Source organism: Pelobates fuscus, chromosome 1 (assembly GCF_036172605.1).
Source record: "Pelobates fuscus isolate aPelFus1 chromosome 1, aPelFus1.pri, whole genome shotgun sequence".
Lineage (NCBI taxonomy): Eukaryota > Metazoa > Chordata > Amphibia > Anura > Pelobatidae > Pelobates > Pelobates fuscus.
Window position 1 is genome coordinate 122,384,320 of NC_086317.1, and position 15,951 is coordinate 122,400,270.

At 32.4% G+C, this 15,951-nt stretch overlaps 18 non-coding genes across 18 annotated transcripts; 4 read left to right on the forward strand and 14 right to left on the reverse strand.

Moving 5' to 3' along the window:
* Nucleotides 1–176: 176 nt before the first annotated feature.
* On the reverse strand, nucleotides 177–248 carry TRNAC-GCA (transfer RNA cysteine (anticodon GCA)). Its single transcript has one exon. It is a non-coding gene; the product is annotated as a tRNA-Cys (tRNA).
* Nucleotides 249–1,590: 1,342 nt separating this feature from the next.
* TRNAC-GCA (transfer RNA cysteine (anticodon GCA)) lies at nucleotides 1,591–1,662 on the reverse strand. The gene has a single exon. It is a non-coding gene; the product is annotated as a tRNA-Cys (tRNA).
* An 850-nt stretch (nucleotides 1,663–2,512) lies between these two features.
* Nucleotides 2,513–2,584, reverse strand: TRNAC-GCA (transfer RNA cysteine (anticodon GCA)). Its single transcript has one exon. It is a non-coding gene; the product is annotated as a tRNA-Cys (tRNA).
* Nucleotides 2,585–3,567: 983 nt separating this feature from the next.
* Nucleotides 3,568–3,639, reverse strand: TRNAC-GCA (transfer RNA cysteine (anticodon GCA)). Its single transcript has one exon. It is a non-coding gene; the product is annotated as a tRNA-Cys (tRNA).
* A 419-nt stretch (nucleotides 3,640–4,058) lies between these two features.
* On the reverse strand, nucleotides 4,059–4,130 carry TRNAC-GCA (transfer RNA cysteine (anticodon GCA)). The gene has a single exon. It is a non-coding gene; the product is annotated as a tRNA-Cys (tRNA).
* Nucleotides 4,131–4,548: 418 nt separating this feature from the next.
* Nucleotides 4,549–4,620, reverse strand: TRNAC-GCA (transfer RNA cysteine (anticodon GCA)). The gene has a single exon. It is a non-coding gene; the product is annotated as a tRNA-Cys (tRNA).
* Nucleotides 4,621–5,039: 419 nt separating this feature from the next.
* On the reverse strand, nucleotides 5,040–5,111 carry TRNAC-GCA (transfer RNA cysteine (anticodon GCA)). The gene has a single exon. It is a non-coding gene; the product is annotated as a tRNA-Cys (tRNA).
* A 910-nt stretch (nucleotides 5,112–6,021) lies between these two features.
* On the reverse strand, nucleotides 6,022–6,093 carry TRNAC-GCA (transfer RNA cysteine (anticodon GCA)). Its single transcript has one exon. It is a non-coding gene; the product is annotated as a tRNA-Cys (tRNA).
* Nucleotides 6,094–8,544: 2,451 nt separating this feature from the next.
* On the forward strand, nucleotides 8,545–8,616 carry TRNAC-GCA (transfer RNA cysteine (anticodon GCA)). The gene has a single exon. It is a non-coding gene; the product is annotated as a tRNA-Cys (tRNA).
* Nucleotides 8,617–9,034: 418 nt separating this feature from the next.
* TRNAC-GCA (transfer RNA cysteine (anticodon GCA)) lies at nucleotides 9,035–9,106 on the forward strand. The gene has a single exon. It is a non-coding gene; the product is annotated as a tRNA-Cys (tRNA).
* An 897-nt stretch (nucleotides 9,107–10,003) lies between these two features.
* Nucleotides 10,004–10,075, forward strand: TRNAC-GCA (transfer RNA cysteine (anticodon GCA)). Its single transcript has one exon. It is a non-coding gene; the product is annotated as a tRNA-Cys (tRNA).
* A 421-nt stretch (nucleotides 10,076–10,496) lies between these two features.
* TRNAC-GCA (transfer RNA cysteine (anticodon GCA)) lies at nucleotides 10,497–10,568 on the forward strand. Its single transcript has one exon. It is a non-coding gene; the product is annotated as a tRNA-Cys (tRNA).
* Nucleotides 10,569–11,737: 1,169 nt separating this feature from the next.
* Nucleotides 11,738–11,809, reverse strand: TRNAC-GCA (transfer RNA cysteine (anticodon GCA)). Its single transcript has one exon. It is a non-coding gene; the product is annotated as a tRNA-Cys (tRNA).
* Nucleotides 11,810–12,227: 418 nt separating this feature from the next.
* TRNAC-GCA (transfer RNA cysteine (anticodon GCA)) lies at nucleotides 12,228–12,299 on the reverse strand. Its single transcript has one exon. It is a non-coding gene; the product is annotated as a tRNA-Cys (tRNA).
* Nucleotides 12,300–12,721: 422 nt separating this feature from the next.
* Nucleotides 12,722–12,793, reverse strand: TRNAC-GCA (transfer RNA cysteine (anticodon GCA)). Its single transcript has one exon. It is a non-coding gene; the product is annotated as a tRNA-Cys (tRNA).
* Nucleotides 12,794–13,644: 851 nt separating this feature from the next.
* TRNAC-GCA (transfer RNA cysteine (anticodon GCA)) lies at nucleotides 13,645–13,716 on the reverse strand. The gene has a single exon. It is a non-coding gene; the product is annotated as a tRNA-Cys (tRNA).
* A 419-nt stretch (nucleotides 13,717–14,135) lies between these two features.
* TRNAC-GCA (transfer RNA cysteine (anticodon GCA)) lies at nucleotides 14,136–14,207 on the reverse strand. Its single transcript has one exon. It is a non-coding gene; the product is annotated as a tRNA-Cys (tRNA).
* Nucleotides 14,208–14,625: 418 nt separating this feature from the next.
* Nucleotides 14,626–14,697, reverse strand: TRNAC-GCA (transfer RNA cysteine (anticodon GCA)). Its single transcript has one exon. It is a non-coding gene; the product is annotated as a tRNA-Cys (tRNA).
* Between the last annotated feature and the right edge of the window lie 1,254 nt (nucleotides 14,698–15,951).

The window sequence follows — 15,951 nt, forward strand, 5'->3', positions numbered from 1 at the left end:
CATGTTGCACTGAAATAAAAATCTGTTACTTTTCAAGGAACAGTATGGTAGATTTCATCATACGAGTAGGAAATAAATATTTTAATGAAAAAATGTTTTTTCTTTAAATACAATTTTCAAATTGAGGACATGATGTTAGTCATGATTCTGAAAATATTACCATTCAAGATTTTTAAAGGGGGCACCAGGATTTGAACCTGAGACCTCTTGATCTGCAGTCAAATGCTCTACCGCTGAGCTATACCCCCAATTTGGCATGTTTTTATTACTTTTGATTTCCCCCCCAATATAATTTAAGAATGTATTTATTTGTTTTTCTTAATTTAGGTTCTCTTGACGGCCTCCTGCTGGTCATTAGCAGAACTCACAAAATCGACAGAAATGAGTAAATTCTGCTCTTTGATTTAGAATCGAGAGGAAGATTTCTTCAAATGAGAGGAAAATGTGTCCATTCTCCAACAGCATCTAGTAGAAATTTATAACACTATAACCTGTTGCACTGAAATAAAAATCTGTTACTTTTCAAGGAACAGTATGGTAGATTTCATAATACGAGTAGGAAATAAATATTTTAATGAAAAAATGTTTTTTCTTAAAATACAATTTTCAAATTGAGGACATGATGTTAGTCATGATTCTGAAAATATATTACCATTCAAGATTTTTAAAGGGGGCACCTGGATTTGAACCTGAGACATCTTGATCTGCAGTCAAATGCTCTACCACTGAGCTATACCCCCAAATTGGCATGTTTTGATTACTTTTGATTTCCCCCCAATATAATTTAAGAATGTATTTATTTGTTTTTCTTAATTTAGGTTCTCTTGACGGCCTCCTGCTGGTCAATCGACAGAAATTAGTAAATTCTGCTCTTTGATTTAGAATCGAGAGGAAGATTTCTTCAAATGAGAGGAAAATGTGTCCATTCTCCACCAGCATCTAGTAGAAATTTGTAACACTACAACATGTTGCACTGAAATAAAAATCTGTTACTTTTCAAGGAACAGTATGGTAGATTTCATCATACGAGTAGGAAATAAATATTTTGATGAAAATTTTTTTTTTCTTTAAATACAATTTTCAAATTGATGACATGATGTTAGTCATGATTCTGAAAATATATTACCATTCAAGATTTTTAAAGGGGGCACCAGGATTTGAGTTATACCCCCAAATTGGCATGTTTTGATTACTTTTGATTTCCCCCCCATATAATTTAAGAATGTATTTATTTGTTTTTCTTAATTTAGGTTCTCTTGACGGCCTCCTGCTGGTCATTAGCAGAACTCATAAAATCAACAGAAATGAGTAAATTCTGCTCTTTGATTTAGAATCGAGAGGAAGATTTCTTCAAATGAGAGGAAAATGTGTCCATTCTCCACCAGCATCTAGTAGAAATTTATAACACTATAACCTGTTGCACTGAAATAAAAATCTGTTACTTTTCAAGGAACAGTATGGTAGATTTCATCATACGAGTAGGAAATAAATATTTTGATGAAATTTTTTTTATCTTAAAATACAATTTTCAAATTGAGGACATGATGTTAGTCATGATTCTGAAAATACATTACCATTCAAGATTTTTAAAGGGGGCACCAGGATTTGAACCTGAGACCTCTTGATCTGCAGTCAAATGCTCTACCACTGAGCTATACCCCCAATTTGGCATGTTGTTAATACTTTTGATTTCCCCCCAATATAATTTAAGAATGTATTTATTTGTTTTTCTTAATTTAGGTTCTCTTGAGGGCCTCCTGCTGGTCAATCGACAGAAATTAGTAAATTCTGCTTTTTGATTTAGAATCGAGAGGAAGATTTCTTCAAATGAGAGGAAAATGTGTCCATTCTCCACCAGCATCTAGTAGAAATTTGTAACACTACAACATGTTGCACTGAAATAAAAATCTGTTACTTTTCAAGGAACAGTATGGTAGATTTCATCATGCGAGTAGGAAATAATATTTTGATGAAAAAATGTTTTTTCTTAAAATACAATTTTCAAATTGATGTCATGATGTTAGTCATGATTCTGAAAATATATTACCATTCAAGATTTTTAAAGGGGGCACCAGGATTTGAGTTATACCCCCAAATTGGCATGTTTTGATTACTTTTGATTCCCCCCCCCATATAATTTAAGAATGTATTTATTTGTTTTTCTTAATTTAGGTTCTCTTGACGGCCTCCTGCTGGTCATTAGCAGAACTCACTAAATCGACAGAAATGAGTAAATTCTGCTCTTTGATTTAGAATCGAGAGGAAGATTTCTTCAAATGAGAGGAAAATGTGTCCATTCTCCAACAGCATCTAGTAGAAATTTATAACACTATAACCTGTTGCACTGAAATAAAAATCTGTTACTTTTCAAGGAACAGTATGGTAGATTTCATAATACGAGTAGAAATAAATATTTTAATGAAAAAATGTTTTTTCTTAAAATACAATTTTCAAATTGAGGACATGATGTTAGTCATGATTCTGAAAATATATTACCATTCAAGATTTTTAAAGGGGGCACCCGGATTTGAACCTGAGACCTCTTGATCTGCAGTCAAATGCTCTACCACTGAGCTATACCCCCAAATTGGCATGTTTTGATTACTTTTGATTTCCCCCAATATAATTTAAGAATGTATTTATTTGTTTTTCTTAATTTAGGTTCTCTTGACGGCCTCCTGCTGGTCAATCGACAGAAATTAGTAAATTCTGCTCTTTGATTTAGAATCGAGAGGAAGATTTCTTCAAATGAGAGGAAAATGTGTCCATTCTCCACCAGCATCTAGTAGAAATTTGTAACACTACAACATGTTGCACTGAAATAAAAATCTGTTACTTTTCAAGGAACAGTATGGTAGATTTCATCATACGAGTAGGAAATAAATATTTTGATGAAAATTTTTTTTTTCTTTAAATACAATTTTCAAATTGATGACATGATGTTAGTCATGATTCTGAAAATATATTACCATTCAAGATTTTTAAAGGGGGCACCAGGATTTGAGTTATACCCCCAAATTGGCATGTTTTGATTACTTTTGATTTCCCCCCCATATAATTTAAGAATGTATTTATTTGTTTTTCTTAATTTAGGTTCTCTTGACGGCCTCCTGCTGGTCATTAGCAGAACTCATAAAATCAACAGAAATGAGTAAATTCTACTCTTTGATTTAGAATCGAGAGGAAGATTTCTTCAAATGAGAGGAAAATGTGTCCATTCTCCACCAGCATCTAGTAGAAATTTATAACACTATAACCTGTTGCACTGAAATAAAAATCTGTTACTTTTCAAGGAACAGTATGGTAGATTTCATCATACGAGTAGGAAATAAATATTTTGATGAAAAAATGTTTTTACAATACAATTGTAGAAATTTATAACACTATAACATGTTGCACTGAAATAAAAATCTGTTACTTTTCAAGGAACAGTATGGTAGATTTCATCATACGAGTAGGAAATAAATATTTTGATGAAAAAATGTTTTTTCTTTAAATACAATTTTCAAATTGAGGACAAGATGTTAGTCATGATTCTGAAAAGATATTACCATTCAAGATTTTTAAAGGGGGCACCAGGATTTGAACCTGAGACCTCTTGATCTGCAGTCAAATGCTCTACCACTGAGCTATACCCCCAATTTGGCATGTTTTTAATACTTTTGATTTCCCCCCAATATAATTTAAGAATGTATTTATTTGTTTTTCTTAATTTAGGTTCTCTTGACGGCCTCCTGCTGGTCATTAGCAGAACTCATAAAATCAACAGAAATGAGTAAATTCTGCTCTTTGATTTAGAATCGAGAGGAAGATTTCTTCAAATGAGAGGAAAATGTGTCCATTCTCCACCAGCATCTAGTAGAAATTTGTAACACTATAACATGTTGCACTGAAATAAAAAATCTGTTACTTTTCAAGGAACAGTATGGTAGATTTCATCATACGAGTAGAAATAAATATTTTGATGAAAAAATGTTTTTTCTTAAAATACAATTTTCAAATTGAGTACATGATGTTAGTCATGATTCTGAAAATATATCAACATTCAAGATTTTTAAAGGGGGCACCAGGATTTGAACCAGAGACCTCTTGATCTGCAGTCAAATGCTCTACCACTGAGCTATACCCCCAAATTGGCATGTTTTGATTACTTTTGATTTCCCCCAATATAATTTAAGAATGCATTTATTTGTTTTTCTTAATTTAGGTTCTCTTGAAGGCCTCCTGCTGGTCATTAGCAGAACTCACAAAATCGACAGAAATGAGTAAATTCTGCTCTTTGATTTAGAATCGAGAGGAAGATTTCTTCAAATGAGAGGAAAATGTGTCCATTCTCCACCAGCATCTAGTAGAAATTTATAGCACTATAACATGTTGCACTGAAATAAAAATCTGTTACTTTTCAAGGAACAGTATGGTAGATTTCATTATACGAGTAGGAAATAAATATTTTGATGAAAAAATGTTTTTTCTTAAAATACAATTTTCAAATTGAGGACATGATGTTAGTCATGATTCTGAAAATATATTACCATTCAAGATTTTTAAAGGGGGCACCAGGATTTGAACCTGAGACCTCTTGATCTGCAGTCAAATGCTCTACCACTGAGCTATACCCCCAATTTGTCATGTTTTGATTACTTTTGATTTCCCCCCAATATAATTTAAGAATGTATTTATTTGTTTTTCTTAATTTAGGTTCTCTTGACGGCCTCCTGCTGGTCATTAGCAGAACTCATAAAATCGACAGAAATGAGTCAATTCTGCTCTTTGATTTAGAATCGAGAGGAAGATTTCTTCAAATGAGAGGAAAATGTGTCCATTCTCCACCAGCATCTAGTAGAAATTTGTAACACTATAACATGTTGCACTGAAATAAAAATCTGTTACTTTTCAAGGAACAGTATGGTAGATTTCATCATACGAGTAGGAAATAAATATTTTGATGAAAAAATGTTTTTTCTTTAAATACAATTTTCAAATTGAGGACATGATGTTAGTCATGATTCTGAAAATATATTACCATTCAATATTTTTAAAGGGGGCACCAGGATTTGAACCTGAGACCTCTTGATCTGCAGTCAAATGCTCTACCACTGAGCTATACCCCCAATTTGTCATGTTTTGATTACTTTTGATTTCCCCCCAATATAATTTAAGAATGTATTTATTTGTTTTTCTTAATTTAGGTTCTCTTGACGGCCTCCTGCTGGTCATTAGCAGAACTCATAAAATCGACAGAAATGAGTAAATTCTGCTCTTTGATTTAGAATCGAGAGGAAGATTTCTTCAAATGAGAGGAAAATGTGTCCATTCTCCACCAGCATCTAGTAGAAATTTGTAACACTATAACATGTTGCACTGAAATAAAAATCTGTTATTTTTCAAGGAACAGTATGGTAGATTTCATCATACGAGTAGGAAATAAATATTTTGATGACAAAATGTTTTTTCTTAAAATACACTTTTCAAATTGAGGACATGATGTTAGTCATGATTCTGAAAATATATTACCATTCAAGATTATTAAAGGGGGCACCAGGATTTGAAGCTGAGACCTCTTGATCTGCAGTCTAATGCTCTACCACTGAGCTATACCCCCAATGTGGCATGTTTTTAATACTTTTGATTTCCCCCCAATATCATTTAAGAATTTATTTATTTGTTTTTCTTAATTTAGTCTCTCTTGACGGCCTCCTGCTGGTCATTAGCAGAACTCATAAAATATACAGAAATGAGTAAATTCTGCTCTTTGATTTAGAATCGAGAGGAAGATTTCTTCAAATGAGAGGAAAATGTGTCCATTCTCCACCAGCATCTAGTAGAAATTTGTAACACTATAACATGTTGCACTGAAATAAAAATCTGTTACTTTTCAAGGAACAGTATGGTAGATTTCATCATACGAGTAGGAAATAAATATTTTGATGAAAAAATGTTTTTTCTTTAAATACAATTTTCAAATTGAGGACATGATGTTAGTCATGATTCTGAAAATATATTACCATTCAATATTTTTAAAGGGGGCACCAGGATTTGAACCTGAGACCTCTTGATCTGCAGTCAAATGCTCTACCACTGAGCTATACCCCCAATTTGTCATGTTTTGATTACTTTTGATTTCCCCCCAATATAATTTAAGAATGTATTTATTTGTTTTTCTTAATTTAGGTTCTCTTGACGGCCTCCTGCTGGTCATTAGCAGAACTCATAAAATCGACAGAAATGAGTCAATTCTGCTCTTTGATTTAGAATCGAGAGGAAGATTTCTTCAAATGAGAGGAAAATGTGTCCATTCTCCACCAGCATCTAGTAGAAATTTGTAACACTATAACATGTTGCACTGAAATAAAAATCTGTTACTTTTCAAGGAACAGTATGGTAGATTTCATCATACGAGTAGGAAATAAATATTTTGATGAAAAAATGTTTTTTCTTTAAATACAATTTTCAAATTGAGGACATGATGTTAGTCATGATTCTGAAAATATATTACTTTCAAGATTTTTAAAGGGGGCACCAGGATTTGAACCTGAGACCTCTTGATCTGCAGTCAAATGCTCTACCACTGAGCTATACCCCAATTTGTCATGTTTTGATTACTTTTGATTTCCCCCCAATATAATTTAAGAATGTATTTATTTGTTTTTCTTAATTTAGGTTCTCTTGACGGCCTCCTGCTGGTCATTAGCAGAACTCATAAAATCGACAGAAATGAGTAAATTCTGCTCTTTGATTTAGAATCGAGAGGAAGATTTCTTCAAATGAGAGGAAAATGTGTCCATTCTCCACCAGCATCTAGTAGAAATTTGTAACACTATAACATGTTGCACTGAAATAAAAATCTGTTATTTTTCAAGGAACAGTATGGTAGATTTCATCATACGAGTAGGAAATAAATATTTTGATGACAAAATGTTTTTTCTTAAAATACAATTTTCAAATTGAGGACCTGATGTTAGTCATGATTCTGAAAATATATTACCATTCAAGATTTTTAAAGGGGGCACCAGGATTTGAACCTGAGTCCTCTCAATCTGCAGTCAAATGCTCTACCACTGAGCTATACCCCCAAATTGGCATGTTTTGATTACTTTTGATTTCCCCCCAATATAATTTAAGAATGTATTTATTTGTTTTTCTTAATTTAGGTTCTCTTGACGGCCTCCTAGAATAGACATTTTTCTGACAAATTCGTACAGATTACATAAGTTTGAGAATTCTAACATTGATAATATATCCTGGTCAGATCATGCACCGATAATAACTAATATTAAACAAAAAAATGACACCAAGGTAATTACACCTTGGAGGATGAAAGATGAAATTCTAGACTCACTATCTGGCCTAAAATACTTGAAAGACCAAGCAGAAGAATTTATAAGATTTAATGATAATAAAGAAGTATCCAATACTACTCTTTGGTGTACATATAAATGTTTCATGAGGGGAAATTGTATAAAAATTGGAGCAAAATTGAAAAAAGAACAGGGGAAAAATTTAACGGATCTCTATATAGAACTAGCCATATTAGAAAATACTAATAAAAAAGATTTCAATATATTAAAATTAAACAAAATTAAACAAATACAAACTCAAATTAAAATTAGTTTATCAAATAAAGTGAATAATGCAATTATAAGGTTAAAACAGCTGTGGTATCATGGAGAAAATAGAACGAGTAAAGTTTTTTCTGATAAACTAAAATTCAAAAAAAGACAACAAAGAATTACAAAGATCAAATATAACAACAAAGATCATTTATCCCCAATTGACATAGGGGAAGTATTTGGTCAATATTATAAGTCACTATATAACCTCCCAAAGATTACCTCAACGCCTGAAGAGATAGATACTTTCCTATCTACCTGTAAATTACCAAAAATTAATATAGAACAGATTAAAGATTTGGAATCTCCGATATCTATGACAGAGATTACCCATGCTATAAAAACACTCCGCAAAGGGAAATTTACTAATTTCTGTATATTTTATGAGTTCTGCTAATGACCAGCAGGAGGCCGTCAAGAGAACCTAAATTAAGAAAAACAAATAAATACATTCTTAAATTATATTGGGGGGAAATCAAAAGTAATCAAAACATGCCAATTTGGGGGTATAACTCAAATCCTGGTGCCCCCTTTAAAAATCTTGAATGGTAATATATTTTCAGAATCATGACTAACATCATGTCATCAATTTGAAAATTGTATTTAAAGAAAAAAATTTTTTTCATCAAAATATTTATTTCCTACTCGTATGATGAAATCTACCATACTGTTCCTTGAAAAGTAACAGATTTTTATTTCAGTGCAACATGTTGTAGTGTTACAAATTTCTACTAGATGCTGGTGGAGAATGGACACATTTTCCTCTCATTTGAAGAAATCTTCCTCTCGATTCTAAATCAAAGAGCAGAATTTACTCATTTCTGTCGATTGACCAGCAGGAGGCCGTCAAGAGAACCTAAATTAAGAAAAACAAATAAATACATTCTTAAATTATATTGGGGGGAAATCAAAAGTAATCAAAACATGACAAATTGGGGGTATAGCTCAGTGGTAGAGCATTTGACTGCAGATCAAGAGGTCTCAGGTTCAAATCCTGGTGCCCCCTTTAAAAATCTTGAATGGTAATATATTTTCAGAATCATGACTAACATCATGTCCTCAATTTGAAAATTGTATTTTAAGAAAAAACATTTTTTCATCAAAATATTTATTTCCTACTCGTATAATGAAATCTACCATACTGTTCCTTGAAAAGTAACAGATTTTTATTTCAGTGCAACATGTTATAGTGTTATAAATTTCTACTAGATGCTGGTGGAGAATGGACACATTTTCCTCTCATTTGAAGAAATCTTCCTCTCGATTCTAAATCAAAGAGCAGAATTTACTCATTTCTGTCGATTTTGTGAGTTCTGCTAATGACCAGCAGGAGGCCTTCAAGAGAACCTAAATTAAGAAAAACAAATAAATGCATTCTTAAATTATATTGGGGGAAATCAAAAGTAATCAAAACATGCCAATTTGGGGGTATAGCTCAGTGGTAGAGCATTTGACTGCAGATCAAGAGGTCTCTGGTTCAAATCCTGGTGCCCCCTTTAAAAATCTTGAATGGTGATATATTTTCAGAATCATGACTAACATCATGTACTCAATTTGAAAATTGTATTTTAAGAAAAAACATTTTTTCATCAAAATATTTATTTCTACTCGTATGATGAAATCTACCATACTGTTCCTTGAAAAGTAACAGATTTTTATTTCAGTGCAACAGGTTATAGTGTTATAAATTTCTACTAGATGCTGGTGGAGAATGGACACATTTTCCTCTCATTTGAAGAAATCTTCCTCTCGATTCTAAATCAAAGAGCAGAATTTACTCATTTCTGTCGATTGACCAGCAGGAGGCCGTCAAGAGAACCCAAATTAAGAAAAACAAATAAATACATTCTTAAATTATATTGGGGGGAAATCAAAAGTAATCAAAACATGCCAATTTGGGGGTATAGCTCAGTGGTAGAGCATTTGACTGCAGATTGAGAGGACTCAGGTTCAAATCCTGGTGCCCCCTTTAAAAATCTTGAATGGTAATATATTTTCAGAATCATGACTAACATCATGTCCTCAATTTGAAAATTGTATTTTAAGAAAAAAAAAATTTTCATCAAAATATTTATTTCCTACTCGTATGATGAAATCTACCATACTGTTCCTTGAAAAGTAACAGATTTTTATTTCAGTGCAACATGTTGTAGTGTTACAAATTTCTGCTAGATGCTGGTGGAGAATGGACACATTTTCCTCTCATTTGAAGAAATCTTCCTCTCGATTCTAAATCAAAGAGCAGAATTTACTCATTTCTGTCGATTTTGTGAGTTCTGCTAATGACCAGCAGGAGGCCGTCAAGAGAACCTAAATTAAGAAAAACAAATAAATACATTCTTAAATTATATGGGGGGGGGGGGAAATCAAAAGTAATCAAAACATGCCAATTTGGGGGTATAGCTCAGTGGTAGAGCATTTGACTGCAGATCAAGAGGTCTCAGGTTCAAATCCTGGTGCCCCCTTTAAAAATCTTGAATGGTAATATATTTTCAGAATCATGACTAACATCTTGTCCTCAATTTGAAAATTGTATTTAAAGAAAAAAAATTTTTTCATCAAAATATTTATTTCCTACTCGTATGATGAAATCTACCATACTGTTCCTTGAAAAGTAACAGATTTTTATTTCAGTGCAACATGTTATAGTGTTATAAATTTCTACTAGATGCTGGTGGAGAATGGACACATTTTCCTCTCATTTGAAGAAATCTTCCTCTCGATTCTAAATCAAAGAGCAGAATTTACTCATTTCTGTATATTTTATGAGTTCTGCTAATGACCAGCAGGAGGCCGTCAAGAGAACCTAAATTAAGAAAAACAAATAAATACATTCTTAAATTATATGGGGGGGGGAAATCAAAAGTAATTAAAACATGCCAATTTGGGGGTATAGCTCAGTGGTAGAGCATTTGACTGCAGATCAAGAGGTCTCAGGTTCAAATCCTGGTGCCCCCTTTAAAAATCTTGAATGGTAATATATTTTCAGAATCATGAATAACATCATGTCCTCAATTTGAAAATTGTATTTTAAGAAAAAAACATTTTTCATCAAAATATTTATTTCCTACTCGTATGATGAAATCTACCATACTGTTCCTTGAAAAGTAACAGATTTTTATTTCAGTGCAACAGGTTATAGTGTTATAAATTTCTACTAGATGCTGGTGGAGAATGGACACATTTTCCTCTCATTTGAAGAAATCTTCCTCTCGATTCTAAATCAAAAAGCAGAATTTACTCATTTCTGTTGATTTTATGAGTTCTGCTAATGACCAGCAGGAGGCCGTCAAGAGAACCTAAATTAAGAAAAACAAATAAATACATTCTTAAATTATATTGGGGGGAAATCAAAAGTATTAAAAACATGACACATTGGGGGTATAGCTCAGTGATAGAGCATTTGACTGCAGATCAAGAGGTCTCAGCTTCAAATCCTGGTGCCCCCTTTAAAAATCTTGAATGGTAATATATTTTCAGAATCATGACTAACATCATGTCCTCAATTTGAAAATTGTATTTTAAGAAAAAAAAATTTTTCATCAAAATATTTATTTCCTACTCGTATGATGAAATCTACCATACTGTTCCTTGAAAAGTAACAGATTTTTATTTCAGTGCAACAGGTTATAGTGTTATAAATTTCTACTAGATGCTGGTGGAGAATGGACACATTTTCCTCTCATTTGAAGAAATCTTCCTCTCGATTCTAAATCAAAAAGCAGAATTTACTCATTTCTGATGATTTTATGATATCTATTCTAGAATTTGTTTTTCTTAATTTAGGTTCTCTTGACGGCCTCCTGCTGGTCATTAGCAGAACTCATAAAATCAACAGAAATTAGTAAATTCTGCTCTTTGATTTAGAATCGAGAGGAAGATTTCTTCAAATGAGAGGAAAATGTGTCCATTCTCCACCAGCATCTAGTAGAAATTTATAACACTATAACATGTTGCACTGAAATAAAAATCTGTTACTTTTCAAGGAACAGTATGGTAGATTTCATCATAAGAGTAGGAAATAAATATTTTGATGAAAAAATTTTTTTTCTTAAAATACAATTTTCAAATTGAGGACATGATGTTAGTCATGATTCTGAAAATATATTACCATTCAAGATTTTTAAAGGGGGCACCCGGATTTGAACCTGAGACCTCTTGATCTGCAGTCAAATGCTCTACCACTGAGCTATACCCCCAATTTGGCATGTTTTTATTACTTTGGATTTCCCCCCAATATAATTTAAGAATGTATTTATTTGTTTTTCTTAATTTAGGTTCTCTTGACGGCCTCCTGCTGGTCATTAGCAGAACTCACAAAATCGACAGAAATGAGAAATTCTGCTCTTTGATTTAGAATCGAGAGGAAGATTTCTTCAAATGACAGGAAAATGTGTCCATTCTCCACCAGCATCTAGTAGAAATTTATAACACTATAACATGTAGTACTGAAATAAAAATCTGTTACTTTTCAAGGAACAGTATGGTAGATTTCATCATACTAGTAGGAAATAAATATTTTGATGAAAAAATGTTTTTTCTTAAAATACAATTTTCAAATTGAGGACATGATGTTAGTCATGATTCTGAAAATATATTGCCATTCAAGATTTTTAATGGGGGCACCAGGATTTGAACCTGAGACCTCTTGATCTGCAGTCAAATGCTCTACCACTGAGCTATACCCCCAAATTGGCATGTTTTGTTTACTTTTGATTTCCCCCCACCCATATAATTTAAGAATGTATTTATTTGTTTTTCTTAATTTAGGTTCTCTTGACGGCCTCCTGCTGGTCATTAGCAGAACTCACAAAATCGATAGAAATGAGTAAATTCTGCTCTTTGATTTAGAATCGAGAGGAAGATTTCTTCAAATGAGAGGAAAATGTGTCCATTCTCCACCAGCATCTAGTAGAAATTTGTAACACTATAACATGTTGCACTGAAATAAAAATCTGTTACTTTTCAAGGAACAGTATGGTAGATTTCATAATACGAGTAAGAAATAAATATTTTGATGAAAAAATGTTTTTTCTTAAAATACAATTTTCAAATTGAGGACATGATGTTAGTCATGATTCTGAAATTATATTACCATTCAAGATTTTTAAAGGGGGCACCCGGATTTGAACCTGAGACCTCTTGATCTGCAGTCAAATGCTCTACCACTGAGCTATACCCCCAAATTGGCATGTTTTGGTTACTTTTGATTTTCCCCCAATATAATTTAAGAATGTATTTATTTGTTTTTCTTAATTTAGGTTCTCTTGACGGCCTCCTGCTGGTCAATCGACAGAAATGAGTAAATTCTGCTCTTTGATTTAGAATCGAGAGGAAGATTTCTTCAAATGAGAGGAAAATGTGTCCATTCTCCACCAGCATCTAGTAGAAATTTGTAACACTACAACATGTTGCACTGAAATAAAAATCTGTTACTTTTCAAGGAACAGTATGGTAGATTTCATCATACGAGTAGGAAATAAATATTTTGATGAAAAAAATTTTTTTCTTTAAATACAATTTTCAAATTGATGACATGATGTTAGTCATGATTCTGAAAATATATTACCATTCAAGATTTTTAAAGGGGGCACCAGGATTTGAGTTATACCCCCAAATTGGCATGTTTTGATTACTTTTGATTTCCCCCCAATATAATTTAAGAATGTATTTATTTGTTTTTCTTAATTTAGGTTCTCTTGACGGCCTCCTGCTGGTCATTAGCAGAACTCATAAAATATACAGAAATTAGTAAATTCTGCTCTTTGATTTAGAATCGAGAGGAAGATTTCTTCAAATGAGAGGAAAATGTGTCCATTCTCCACCAGCATCTAGTAGAAATTTAAAACACTATAACATGTTGCACTGAAATAAAAATCTGTTACTTTTCAAGGAACAGTATGGTAGATTTCATCATACGAGTAGGAAATAAATATTTTGATGAAAAAATTTTTTTTCTTTAAATACAATTTTCAAATTGAGGACAAGATGTTAGTCATGATTCTGAAAATATATTGCCATTCAAGATTTTTGAAGGGGGCACCAGGATTTGAACCTGAGACCTCTTGATCTGCAGTCAAATGCTCTACCACTGAGCTATACCCCCAATGTGGCATGTTTTTAATACTTTTGATTTCCCCCCAATATAATTTAAGAATGTATTTATTTGTTTTTCTTAATTTAGGTTCTCTTGACGGCCTCCTGCTGGTCATTAGCAGAACTCATAAAATCAACAGAAATTAGTAAATTCTGCTCTTTGATTTAGAATCGAGAGGAAGATTTCTTCAAATGAGAGGAAAATGTGTCCATTCTCCACCAGCATCTAGTAGAAATTTATAACACTATAACATGTTGCACTGAAATAAAAATCTGTTACTTTTCAAGGAACAGTATGGTAGATTTCATCATAAGAGTAGGAAATAAATATTTTGATGAAAAAATTTTTTTTCTTAAAATACAATTTTCAAATTGAGGACATGATGTTAGTCATGATTCTGAAAATATATTACCATTCAAGATTTTTAAAGGGGGCACCCGGATTTGAACCTGAGACCTCTTGATCTGCAGTCAAATGCTCTACCACTGAGCTATACCCCCAATTTGGCATGTTTTTATTACTTTGGATTTCCCCCCAATATAATTTAAGAATGTATTTATTTGTTTTTCTTAATTTAGGTTCTCTTGACGGCCTCCTGCTGGTCATTAGCAGAACTCACAAAATCGACAGAAATGAGAAATTCTGCTCTTTGATTTAGAATCGAGAGGAAGATTTCTTCAAATGACAGGAAAATGTGTCCATTCTCCACCAGCATCTAGTAGAAATTTATAACACTATAACATGTAGTACTGAAATAAAAATCTGTTACTTTTCAAGGAACAGTATGGTAGATTTCATCATACTAGTAGGAAATAAATATTTTGATGAAAAAATGTTTTTTCTTAAAATACAATTTTCAAATTGAGGACATGATGTTAGTCATGATTCTGAAAATATATTGCCATTCAAGATTTTTAATGGGGGCACCAGGATTTGAACCTGAGACCTCTTGATCTGCAGTCAAATGCTCTACCACTGAGCTATACCCCCAAATTGGCATGTTTTGTTTACTTTTGATTTCCCCCCCCATATAATTTAAGAATGTATTTATTTGTTTTTCTTAATTTAGGTTCTCTTGACGGCCTCCTGCTGGTCATTAGCAGAACTCACAAAATCGATAGAAATGAGTAAATTCTGCTCTTTGATTTAGAATCGAGAGGAAGATTTCTTCAAATGAGAGGAAAATGTGTCCATTCTCCACCAGCATCTAGTAGAAATTTGTAACACTATAACATGTTGCACTGAAATAAAAATCTGTTACTTTTCAAGGAACAGTATGGTAGATTTCATCATACGAGTAGGAAATAAATATTTTGATGAAATTTTTTTTTTCTTAAAATACAATTTTCAAATTGAGGACATGATGTTAGTCATGATTCTGAAAATATATTACCATTTAAGATTTTTAAAGGAGGCACCAGGATTTGAACCTGAGACCTCTTTATCTGCAGTCAAATGCTCTACCACTGAGCTATACCCCCAATTTGGCATGTTTTTATTACTTTTGGTTTCCCCCCAATATAATTTAAGAATGTATTTATTTGTTTTTCTTAATTTAGGTTCTCTTGACAGCCTCCTGCTGGTCATTAGCAGAACTCACAAAATCGACAGAAATGAGTAAATTCTGCTCTTTGATTTAGAATCGAGAGGAAGATTTCTTCAAATGAGAGGAAAATGTGTCCATTCTCCACCAGCATCAAGTAGAAATTTGTAACACTATAACATGTTGCACTGAAATAAAAATCTGTTACTTTTCAAGGAACAGTATGGTAGATTTCATCATACGAGTAGGAAATAAATATTTTGATTAAAAATTTTTTTTTCTTAAAATACAATTTTCAAATTGAGGACATGATGTTAGTCATGATTCTGAAAATATATTACCATTCAAGATTTTTAAAGGGGGCACCAGGATTTGAGTTATACCCCCAAATTGGCATGTTTTGATTACTTTTGATTTCCCGCCCATATAATTTAAGAATGTATTTATTTGTTTTTCTTAATTTAGGTTCTCTTGACGGCCTCCTGCTGGTCATTAGCAGAACTCACAAAATCGACAGAAATGAGTAAATTCTGCTCTTTGATTTAGAATCGAGAGGAAGATTTCTTCAAATGAGAGGAAAATGTGTCCATTCTCCACCAGCATCTAGTAGAAATTTATAACACTATAACCTGTTGCACTGAAATAAAAATCTGTTACTTTTCAAGGAACAGTATGGTAGATTTCATAATACGAGTAGGAAA